The sequence below is a fragment of the Kogia breviceps genome, chromosome 2 (genome assembly GCF_026419965.1).
Source record: "Kogia breviceps isolate mKogBre1 chromosome 2, mKogBre1 haplotype 1, whole genome shotgun sequence".
Classification (NCBI taxonomy): Eukaryota; Metazoa; Chordata; class Mammalia; order Artiodactyla; family Physeteridae; genus Kogia; species Kogia breviceps.
The window spans coordinates 71,242,911-71,255,742 of NC_081311.1; positions in this window are offsets into that span (position 1 = coordinate 71,242,911).

Here is a 12,832-nt window from a genome sequence, read left to right on the forward strand (position 1 = left end):
ACACAAATACACACATATAGTTACATATATTTATCTATCTCCCCACATTAGAGATGAAACCTGTGATTCCAGTCCGTATCTTGAAGCTTTATATATCAAGCTCCTAGCACAGAAGCACAACCCAAAGATGGTACTCAATGAATGTTTGTTAAGAGAATAGAAAATAAATAATATTTTATCACATTTCACTTACATCGATTAATTTTGTTTTGTTTTGTTTTACAACAATCTTATGACTGAAAAAGGTTGACTACAAAAATGAGGCTTAGAATATTTGTCACTATTACAGCTATAGCATTATTATGTAGTGGGCCCAGAACTGGACTTTTCTGACCAAATCCTGAATGACACACTGGTCTAGAGTCTCATGATTCACCCTTAGGCCCGAAGTAGAAAACTGTCTTTCCTAAGATCAGGGATCTCCCCTCTTTAACTGAGCAAGTCTGTCCCCTAGCAAGGTGGAAAAGGCTGCTGAGTAGGTAACAGGGAGTATCTGCCACAATGTTCTTACGTAGGAAATTGAAAACCTGTTGCTTCCACCCAGTTTAAAAACAAAAAACTGTAGTATCTAGAACGCTTCCTGGCCACCAGTATTATTACGTTCCTACCTTTTCATCTTTGTCCCATCCCTTCCACAGGGCTAATAACTTCAGTCCTCTCCGCTTCTGAGTTGGACAGCCCTTCTGGGTACACCATCACTTCTTAGCTGTCCATCTTCTCTGCATTGACCCCTGACAGCTTCCACTTCCCAGGGCTGCCCTATGGGCAGCTCCTTTTTCACACTCCAGGCCCCCCTTCTGTGGAAAATAGGACCCAAACAAATTAAACACTCTTCTATGTGTCTTAAATGTGAATTCCTAAGAAGAAAATCATCAGTAAGTCCTAAGGACTACATCAGTCAAAATTGAAACAAAATATATTAGATCCATTGAAACAAAGTGTATTAGACGGCACAATTTAGTAGTGAAATAATTTCAGAATTATTTAAGTAGAATTCCTAAAAGATAAATTCTCACTCTACTGACTTGAGTCAAGATTTCAGTCCTTGGTCAGCAGTCACCACTGGACATGTAATTAGATTCAAAATAACACATTCTAAATCGGTCTCTTAACTCTCGCAAATTGTTTTCTGCCCCTCAGCTTTACCCCTCAGCCTCTACTTCTCCCTGGATTGTTCCAGATTTGTATCAGGATTTCACCTCTATTATTAGCCTGAACTTGTTTTTTAGCAAAATAACGATCAAATGCCAAGAAATTTGTAGCGTGCTGCCTGATTCTGTGTTGCGCAGTTTGGAGAGTGAATGTGGCCACAATGTGGAGAGCAGTCAGTGGCGCTGTAGGAGGGAGACAGAGAAAGCAGGACAGATTCCCCTGTCCCTGGCGTGCATGGAACATCTGTTCCTGTATATTAAATGGAAAATCAGACTCACTACAGTGCTATAAACCAACTTCTGAGGCATAATTGGGTAGTTAACATTCAAAAGAAATAGTAGGCTCTGTAAAAACAATTTTCTCTTGGCAAGTGGGAAATTACTATTGAAATTTTGTATAAGATTAAATAATCTCTTATCACCATTTCAACAGTGGATTTCAAAACAAACCTATAAGTGTTCTGTCTTATTTCATTTGGTCTTACAATGATAAACAGACAGATTGGTGGTCCTCTCCTCTCCACCTCCCTGCACGTAGGGACATGTGTCATGTACATACATTCATTAAACAGATAGAAATTGACCATCTATTATGGGCTGGACACTGTAGGTAGAGATGATAGTGTTCAAGATCAACAAAATGCCTGCTTTCAGGGAGGTTACATTCTGGTGGGATGTGACTATAAATAGCCATCATACAATAAATGAATAAGCTATATATGTATACATATGTAGAGCATTCATACATATATATGAATGTTGTATACTGTATTATATATGAAAACATATGATGGATGAAATGAAAAATATATACATATTAAAAATATATATATTATATATCTAATTAAAGCAGATTTGAGAGCTACTGTAGATTGGGTGGTAAGAAGCCATCTCTAAAGAGGTGTCATTTAAGATGGAATCTAAGAAGCAGCCAGCCACAGAAAGGTCAGGAGATCTTCATTCCAGGAAGAGAGAACACCTAGGCCAAAGGCTGTAAGGGAGAATAAGTGACACACTTGAAGAACAGGAAGGTCAATGGCTAAAGCAAAAAGGAAGAGGGGGATGAAGTTGGTGAGGTGGGCAGGCCAGGACCTTGTAAGCTGAGGTAAGGTATCTAGGCTTCATTCTACTCCTTGCCGTACAGGATTCATTTTATTTATCCATTTGATTGTTGATAGGCATTGAGGTGTTTCCAATGCTATGATAAAGGATTTTATAATGAAAGGGTATATCTACACCTTCCTATCTCCTTTGGAAACACATACCCCACTAACACGTAACACACGCTTTGTTTAGGTAATAAGAAGGTATATCTAGGGCTTAATAGCACATTTTTACATTTTAAAAGTAATATATGTTATTTCTTGAAATGTAGAAGAAAAAACTACAAAAAAAGAAAATCATCATCACTAGTATCCTATCACCCTGATGTCCTAGATACCCTCCCTTTGTCTCTGAAAATCCATTCTCCACCCTACTTTGAGCTTTGGAAGCCTGATCTGCATAGGCTGCATTAACCAGCCCCCTTTGGCTTCTGGACTCCTATTAGACTTGGCTAATGGGAAGCACCAGCCAGAGATTGGAAGGATGGAAAACAGAGAAATTGAGGTATTTATTCTCATTGTTCACTTCCTGCTAGATCTCCATGGATTGGCTGTATCTTTCTATAAAAGGCCTCAGCTTCTGTTTGACGGCCCTCTTCACATAGCACTCTCTGGGTTCTAACAACTATTCTCTTTAAATCCTTCCTACATGTTTGTAAATAGTCCCTTTATTAAATTCTCAAAATACCTGGTCTGAGTGTGCCAATCAGTAACTATCAGGAACCTGACTGATAGACCAGAGATAATATTTTCTGTATTTATTCCAATATATTTCCAATAACTAACGCATAGTTTGGATCATTCTCTTGTCTCTTAATATTTTCCCATATTATTAACTATTATTTGAAAACATTACTTGCATGGTAATATTTTTCCATTTATGATTTAAGCATTCAGTAATTATTGAACGCTTAAATTATATCCAGTTTCTTGTTATCATGATATGATGAAAAATATCAGTATTCCTACCTTTCTGATTAAAAAGCTCTTTCCTGGGCTTCCCTGATGGTGCAGTGGTTAAGAATCCACCTGCCAAAGCAGGGGACATGGGTCCAGGAAGATCCCACATGCCTCGGAGCAACTAAGCCCGTGCACCACAACTACTGAGCCTGCGCTCTAGAGCCCACGAGCCACAACTACTGAGCCCACGTGCCACAACTACTAAAGCCCGCATGCCTAGAGCCTGTGCTCTGCAACAAGAGAAGCCACCGCAATGAGAAGCCCGTGCACCACAACAAACAGTAGCCCCCGCTCGCCACAACTAGAGAAAGCCTGCGTGCAGCAATGAAGACCCAATGCAGCCAAAAATAAATAAATTATTTAATTAAAAAAAATAATAAAAAGTTCTTTCCTTACTCTGAGGTTATTAAAATATTCTCCTATATTATCATCTAAAGCTTTATTGTTTTGCCTCATATTTAGATCTACAATATAACTATAGTGGAATTTTCTTTCAGGACACCCAAGCTGTCCCAACACCATTGATTTGAGTGACCATCCTTTCTCCCTTGGATTTGCAGGGCCACCTTTTTCATAAGTTATATGTCCATATATATGTAGGTTTATTTCTAGGCTTTAGTCTGTTCCATTGGTTTATTTATTCTTGTGTCAATAATACTATATTGTTTGAATTAACATGACTTCATAATAAGTCTTGATATCTAGTACAGGGAGTCCTTGTACCTCTTCTTCTAAATTTTCTTGGCTATTCTTTTATTTTATTTTTTTTAGGAAGATTAGAGGTGCTGAAGGATTTCCTGTTTTGTTTTTAATTTTATTTTTTAAATGAACATACAATAACGTTGAATTTTTTGAGGGATACAGTTTTATGAATGTTAACACAACTATAGATTCATTTTATTACCACCCAAGTCCGGATATAGACAGCTTCATGACCCCAGAACTCTCTCATGCTGTTCCTTTGCAGCCACCTTCTTTCCCACTCCAGCCCCTGACAATCACTGATCTCTTCTCTATTGGTAGTGTTTTTCTTTTTCGAGAAATTCGTCTAAATGGAATCATACAGTATGTAACCTTTTGAAACTGCCTTCTTTCACTCAAGACAATGTCTTTGATATTTATCCAAGTTGTTGCATGTTCCTTTTTATTGCTGAGCAGTATTCCATTGTTTGGATGTGCCAAAGTTTGTTTAAATATTCACCCTTTGGAGGACATTTTGGTTGTTTCCAGTTTTTACTGATTATGAAGAAAGCTGCTATAAACATTTGTGTGGGGGTTTTTGTGTCAACATAGATGTTCATTTCATTAGGGTAAATACCTAGGAGTGCGATTGAGGGATAATAACTGTATGTTAAACTTTGTAAGAAACTGCGAAACTGTTTTCCAGAGTGCTTCTACCATTTGGTATTCCCATTAGCAATGTTTGATAGTTCCAGTGGCAGAGCACTTGACATTGTCTCTTTTTTTTAAGCCATTCTACTAGTTTGAAGTGATGTGTCATTGTGGTTTTAATTGGCATTTCCAAGTGACTAATGATGTTGAAAATCTTTTTATGTATGTATTTGCCTTCTTCTCTTTGGTGAAGTGTCTCTTCAAGTCTTCTGCTTTATTTTTTGTTGATTCACAGAGTTTATTTTCTTATTGTTGAGTTTAAGAAATTCTCTCTATATATTGGATACAAGTCTTTTATGTAGGATATGTGATTTGAAAGTATGTCACACTCATCTGTAATTTGTCTTTTCATCCTCTTAACTGTATCCTTCACAGAGCAAACGTTTTTAATTTGAGAGAGAACTTTGAGGCTGGTAGTGAGCCAAAAATGGCTGAAGCAATAGTTGTGGGGGGGAGAAATTCCCTGATGGCCTCAGGGCACCATGGTGCCCAGGGTGTCTGTGATGGTGGTTGTAGGGGTCAGAAAAGGAAGGCCTGTGTGACCTTAAGTGGTCACCATCACGGTCTTGCCGTCCAGGTGCAGCCCAAGCATGTGAATAGCAAGTAGTAGCAGCCAAGGTGGTGAGAGAAGAACAATACTGTCTGGGGTTTACGGAGTGACATCCTAACAGACTTCCCTTAATGGCATGGAATTCAGAGGAGGGGGAGGTCCCTTTTGTGCAGAGTGGTAAATTAAAATGAGTTCTTTGATCCCAACACATATTAAATGGTAGTAATCTCTCCTTTTCCTGTCCTGGGTGTTCCACTTCACCAGCTGCAGCAATTTGACTATCCCATTAGCTTAGTACAACCTAAGAACACTCTGTCTTCCAAAATAATTACCTTCGGTTCATCTACAAAAGGCTGAAACTTTCCAATAAAAGCAAACACAAAGATGAGCTTTAAACAAGCTGTGTGCGCCCTCTCGTAGTTTCCTATGTCAGATTCCCAGAGAAAGTCCATTATTCCTCCAGATGAGTTTTTTGATCACTTAAACAAATAGAGCATTCTGTTCCTCTTATGATTTGTCATAATGAATATTTTCAAATTAATGTATCACACAGTTAATAAGTACGGCATTATTGTTTTTTTATAAATTTGCTATCAAACTTTGGAATAAACAGGCCCATGGCAGCAGAATAGATCTATACAGTTTCAAATATTTTCAAAGCTTATTTCTATTCCTACCATTCTAATTTCTGAAAGAATAACAGAAGCATAATAAATTCCTCCTTTCTTGAACATAATGTTTTGAAGCTAATGAGAAATATAGGACACTAAAAATGTTAAGCCTCAAAACTGAAATCTTTCAATATTTGTCCAACAAACATTAGCTTTTGTCCCATGTAATAGACAGTGGGATTTTCCATTGCTGTTGATGTTTTAGAGTAATGAAAAGAAGGTGGGAAAGAGATGAGAATCTTCTTTATTTCTAGAGGAAGATGTTTTCTATGATGAATTTAAAATGTATATTAATATAGGTCTATTCCAAGTTAATATTAACATTAAGACACATTTTAGAATAACATAAGTTTAAAAGGGGGGGGCTTGGGACTTCCCTAGAGGTCCAGTGGTTAAGACTGCGTTTCCACTGCAGAGGGCACAGGTTCAAAGATCCCGCATGCTGTGTGGTGTAGCCAAAAAAAAAACGGGGGGGGGTGTTATTTCGCAAAAGTCCTTCTTTGATAACATGGCCAAAGTCAATAGTCAAGATGAAGAATAAATCCGTATTCATTTTTTAATGATTTTTAAAAAATTTTTATTTATTTTTTGGTTGCATTGGGTCTTCGTTGCTGTGCACGGGCTTTCTCTAGTTGTGGTGAGTGGGGGCTACTCTTCGTTGGCAGTGCGCGGGCTTCTTATTGTGGTGGCTTCTCTTGTTGCAGAGCACGGGCTCCAGGTGCATGGGCTTCAGTAGTTGTGGTGCGTGGGCTCAGTAGTTGTGGCTCACGGGCTCTAGAGCGTAGGCTCAGTAGTTGTGGCGCACGGGCTTAGTTGCTCCGCGGAATGTGGGATCTTCCCGGGCTAGGGATTGAACCCGTATCCCCTCTATTGGCAGGAGAATTCCTAACCACTGCACCACCAGGGAAGTTCCTAAATCCATATTTATTAAACAAAAGGTATTAAGAGATGAAATGCTCTCTCTCTTTTTTCTCTTTCTTTTTAAAGAATAAATAGGTGATAAATTCAGGATGATCAGTAATCTGACTGAGGTATTTTTAACCTGTCACCATAGGATCTGTCCCAGAAGAACTTTTCTTTCCTCAACTTTAACCTCCTTACATTATTTCTGCTTCCTTACTTTCTCCTCTTCACTTTCTGAACTTTACTGTACTGTGCAGTGGTGGTGCAATAGGGGCTTAGTAATTCAGCTTTTCACAGTAAATATAGTAAACACGTTCCAGCATGTAGTTAAATGAGTGTGAATGGATCCTTGAAGCCTCAAAGGAAGACCAAGAGAATTTTAGCTTTCAGAAGATGTATTATCAAAACAAAACAACTCAGGAAAGCACCAAATGAACTTTTGACTTTAACAACATAGCTTCTTGGAAAACTCACTTGAGAGAAAAACAGTAAAATGTATCCCAGGGAAATAAGTTGTTAACTATAAGGCAGTTAATTTTAGGGGAACATTTTCCAAATGTGATCATTTTAATTATACTATTCAGTGTTTAAGTCTTTTTTTCTGGCAATAATTAGAAAACTGGGTAAGTTGTCACTTCATTTCATGATTGATCAAAATCAGTAGGTCTTTATTGTATCAATTGGAGATATTTGTAACAAGAAGTTTTAATAGAATAATCAGATTCTAAATCTGTAAAGAACCTTGGAAAAGTCCTATCCACCCTTTCCCTACTTCCCAATCCACCCTGTTAATTTCCTGATGTGAATACAGAGAGGCTAGAACACTTGTTCAAGGCCACTGGCAGAGTTAGAAGTAGCCTAGAATTAGCCAAATGCATCAAGAGTTTACCTGCCCCTCTGACTTAGCTTATGGTGTTCTCATCATCTCAATTTTTAAAAACTTGGTTTTCATCTCACCCACTCTTGGAAGGTTTTTTGGCAGAAACTGATGCCTCTCCTTTGCCGTTCTCTTGTAAAACCATGACACGCAGTGCACATGGCATTTATCTTCTATGTTGTAATCATGGATTTCCTTTTACCTATCTCCCTCACTAGACTGGGATGACACATATTGTGTTCTGAAATTCTGTATCCTCAGCACCTATAGCAGTAAATATGATGTTAGTCTGAACCTGCCTGGGGCCACTACCTAGAGCCTGATAATGAAGCCAACACTGAGGAAAACAAGAGTTGTGAAAAGAACAGATAAATATTTGTTAATATCCCTCAAGCTTCTGAACATTGCAATGCTTGAAATCAGCAGTATCAATTAGAATGCTTTTGGCTATAAATAAAGCATTCCATTACAATGAGCATTTCTTTTCCTCATATAACAAAGAGTTCAGGGGTAGATTGTTCTAGCAATGACTCAATAGATCAAACTAGGACTCTTGGCCCACACATCTTGTCCAATCACTGCAGCATCACATCTTCACACAACCATGTCCAAAGACAAGAAGGAAAAGTGGATTCTCCTTAAGGACTTTCTCTTTTTATAAAGAAGGAAAGTTTTTTAAGGGGCCTAAGTTGACTTCTCCTTATGTCTCACTGGCTAGGATTGGGTCACATGCTCATATCTAGGTCAAGGGAGGCTGGGTAAGGGCAGATCTGTCATTTTTCACCTCCACAGTGAGAGACAGGCTCTTCCAGCAAGCAAAAAAAATGGTAGTAGGGGGAGGTAGACCACTAGCAGGGTCTACAACACTGATTTTCCATGGGTTTTTCAGGTACATGAGGAAAAATATTTAATTTATTTAAGACTGAGTCAGTTTCTGTCCCTTACAGCAAATCATGTATAACAAAATATTTCATTTTACACATTTATCTTTTTATTATAAATTTTTTAATATTTAAGATAAATTTCTTATAAATCATATACCATTTCCAAAGAAATAAAAAATTATAAAGATTATAAAGGCTATTTTTTTTTTGCTGTCCATATTTTCAGGAGACCCAAACATTCATGTATGTTAAGTAGAGCATTCATGCACTTACTGAGAAGATAATTGAGCTATTATCTCACAAATAGAGTTTTGGCATAATTTCAACATAAAATCAGTTAATATTGTATAGGATTATTCACTGTTATCTTGTTTTCGATCTCTGAGATTAGAATTTAAGATTAGTGTGCTCTTTTATCCACCACACATTCTGCAAATGCATGTCATTCCATAGCTCACTGTTTAAAAGAAATTCACAGAAGAAGAACATAGAGTGTAAAGACATAAAAGCTGTACTCAGTTGGCTGGCAGAATTGGGACTCAGAAGTTTTCTGTACATCACAAGAAAAAAAAAAAAAACAACTTGGCTACCTCCAGTAAAAAATGTATTTCTTTAGTGTATTTTTCAGTGACTAACTTTTAAAGACTTGAGCCATTTGTAAATTAGATATTCTTTCCAATTTTTTTTCTTAATGATGTTGCTTTATTTTTTTCAAAAGCCAGGACAGATGGCTTTTTTATTTTCAAATTTAATTATAGCTGTACATATGAGAAGCAAACTTGTCACTGCCTTTTGCATGAATTTTCTCAAAATTTTGCAGACAATTTTATACATACTAAATTTTCTCAGGTTTCATAATGGGTTCAGAAAATAGATATCAGCAGGACAGCTGGACAAATTTGGAATGAGTAATATTAAAAAATGTGCCTTGTACCCCAATCACAATTATATTGAGATATCAAACTCTTATGAGTATAATTATATTTTAGTGAATAAAAATATAATCTGATCAGGGAAGCAAGGTGAATGCTAATCCTAATTGCAGTTGTTTTTTTTTTTCCAAAGAAACTTAATTTAATGGATGGACTATTTGTTTAGCTTCAAAACATGTTCATTTGGTTTGAGGCACACCCTGACAACAAAAAGAGTGGGTGATCATTTTTACCGAGGAGCTCTGAGAAATGGAAGAAAAAGAGACATCTAAAAGTCTATACACATAGACTTAATATAACTTGAAGCAGAATGACATTTCATGGGAAAAATCTGAGCCTTTTTTACCAGCTTCCATGAACCTCCAGGAGACCACGGCATGCAAATAATTGCAGTTTTGAACTCTCTTTAAAGTCATTCAAAATTTTTAAAAATCTATGGTATATCTCAAATCATATGTTAAAAATCATTAAAATTGATGTAATTAATGCCAACAATTACTGCCTAAAATGTGAAGATGATAAAAAATATTTAGACAAACTGGAAAAAGTTGGGGAAAAAATCAAGCTCGAACTTGACTGGGCCTCTAGAGTTTCTCAACCTTGGCACTATTGGCACTTTGAGCTAGATAATTCTTGTTGGGGCAGGGGGCCTTTCCCAGGTATTGTAGGATAGTAGTATCCCAGGTCTCTTCCCATTAGGTGCCAATAGCACTCACTTCCAGTGTGACAACCAAAAATGTCTCCAGGCATTGACAAATGTCCCCTGGGGGCAAAATTGCCCCCCCACCCCCCACTGAGAACCACTACTCTGGATCCAACTACCAATTTACAAGAAATTCAGAGGACAGAGGAACAGGAGATGCAATCAACAAAATCTACTCTGTGGGAAATTCTACAGATCAAATACCTTGTTTTTTCTACAAATAAATTGCAAGAAAGAAAGAAAAAGAGGTTAAAAGAGACTTAAGAGGCATCAGCCAATTGCAATGTATGGAACGTATTTTCACCCTGATTCCTACAGAGTATAAAAATATTGTGCAATAATAAGAGAACTAGGAACACACTGAATGGATATTTAATAATAGTATGGAATTTTTGGAATTGTGAGATTGTGGCTATGTACCTAAAAAAAGATTTTATCTTTTAGAGAGCCTACTGAAATACTTTCAGAAGGCATGGTATGGAATTTGGGATTTGCTTCAAGGTTGATCCAGGAGGGCTGGGGCTGGGAGGAGGGGCAACTTAAATAAAACAAGACTGATTATGAGTTGATAATGTTGAAGTCAGGTGATGGGTTCATGAGAATTCACTTAATTAGTTTCTTTTACTTCGGATTGTGTTTAATATTTGCCATAATAAATAATTTAAAAATATTTAGACATATCTTTTCGAATAGTTTTAGCCTCATACACTATCCCTATAGTAACAGCTTAATTTTTGTACTGAGTTATTAATTAATAATTGCCCAGAGAAAAGCACAATGCATTTGCTTTAATCTATATTGGTTGGCTCTGTTGATCAACTTAAAATTATTGCTAAATCACTGTCTTATATTAGGTAGACAGAACAAAATTTGACACAGTGCTCAGTATAGTAGTTTTCAGGTAGTGCCCCCCTCAACCCTGGGGTCCCACAGAAGTACTTTCAGAAATATTTGATTCAAATTTCACTTTTTAAACACTTTTTCCAATTATATTTTTAAAACTGTCATTTAAAATAATTCAATTGGACATTTACCTACCTGTCAGCATATAAGTAAAGTTAACTTGATTTTCCTGACACTGAACAGTGAAGTTACTTCTGCCATCACTGTTTAATTGAGTAAAGAACATACTGCAATTGCAAGGTGAGTGGTTGAAAAGTAGTACAATTTCTGTTACTAGTTTGTGTGAATTCAAAGTTTCTCAGTGTTTTGTAACCCTCCCCAAATGCAAATATTTAAAGTACCTTATGACTGCAACTTGCAATACTAATATCCAAATATTAATTTTTTGTTATCCTTGATCATTGTATAATACTATAGAAGTACTAAATTATAAATACACAATTATACTAAAATAATTGTGTGCCAATCAAATGCTGTATAATTTACTTTATACATTTGAAAAAATAGTGCTAGAGCAAGAAGTTTGAATATCAATGTCCATGTGGAAAAAAATCAGGAGACCTAGTGAAGCTTGGACATCAGGTTTGAGCAAACATACCAGATACATCTGAGGCAGAACCACATTTCAAGAAATAAGGCCTTACATGTTAGAAATTTCATTCCAGTTAGAAGCCCCATAAGGTCAGGAATCACATCTGGGTTATTCACAACTGTATGCCCAAACCATTACCAACGAATGGCTTGTGAGAGCTTTATTTCCCACCTGAATCTCCATTAGTTCCCACCAAGACACTTTAAATTCCAAACTAATTATTATTTGCAAAGTCTCTAATTCATAGTTTATATAAGTTTCTCGAAATGATTAAGTTATTATCTAAGCAGACTCCAATTCCATTTTTAAATGTGGTAAATATTTAGAAAATGTAGAAAACACTTAGAATGGCATGTTTTCCTAAGCATACCATTTATTCAGCATACTAAGGTCTATAGATACAATTTAAGAGTAGAAAAATAAGCCATGAAATCAAAGCCATTAGGAAAATATGTGCTACTTTTAAGTAATGTAGGTGAGAAAGGAATTGGCCCCAATTAAGTTAAATGATAAACTTACATTAAGAATAATTGGTTGGGGGACTTTCTTGGTGGCACGGTGGTTAAGAATCTGCCTGCCAACGCAGGGGACACGGATTCTAGCCCTGGTCCGGCAAGATCCCACATGCCTCAGAGCAACTAAGCCCGAGCGCCACAACTACTGAAGCCTGCACGCCTAGAGCCCGTGCTCTGCAACAAGAGAAGCCACTGCAGTGAGAAGCCCATGCACTGCAACCAAGAGTAGCCCCCGCTTGCTGCAGCTAGAGAAAGCCCATGCCAGCAATGAAGACCCAATGCAGCCAAAAATAAATAAATTTAAAAAAAAAGAATAATTGGTTGGTAGAATTTTCAAAAAAGAATTGTGTTTTCAGGATAATGATTCTGCTTATCTTTATCCTGCAATTATTTTCACAATTTTTTCCATTTTATTATTCATCTGTAACTTAGCAATTGCTAAATGAAGTGGTAAATTCTCTAAATACATAAAGGGAATGACCTTTCTCAAATATAGAAACTATGGAAGATCTTAAGCTTCTGTCAAAAACCCAGCATCTCTTCAACATGCCTAAGATTCAAAAGTTTAATTCTTATTCAACATTTCATATCTGTATTATTTACTATAGCTTGTCAGATAATATGACTCTTGCTAGTATTATATCCTCTGCTAAAAGAAAATTCAAAGAGTTTGATCCTTAATCTCTTGGACTCTAG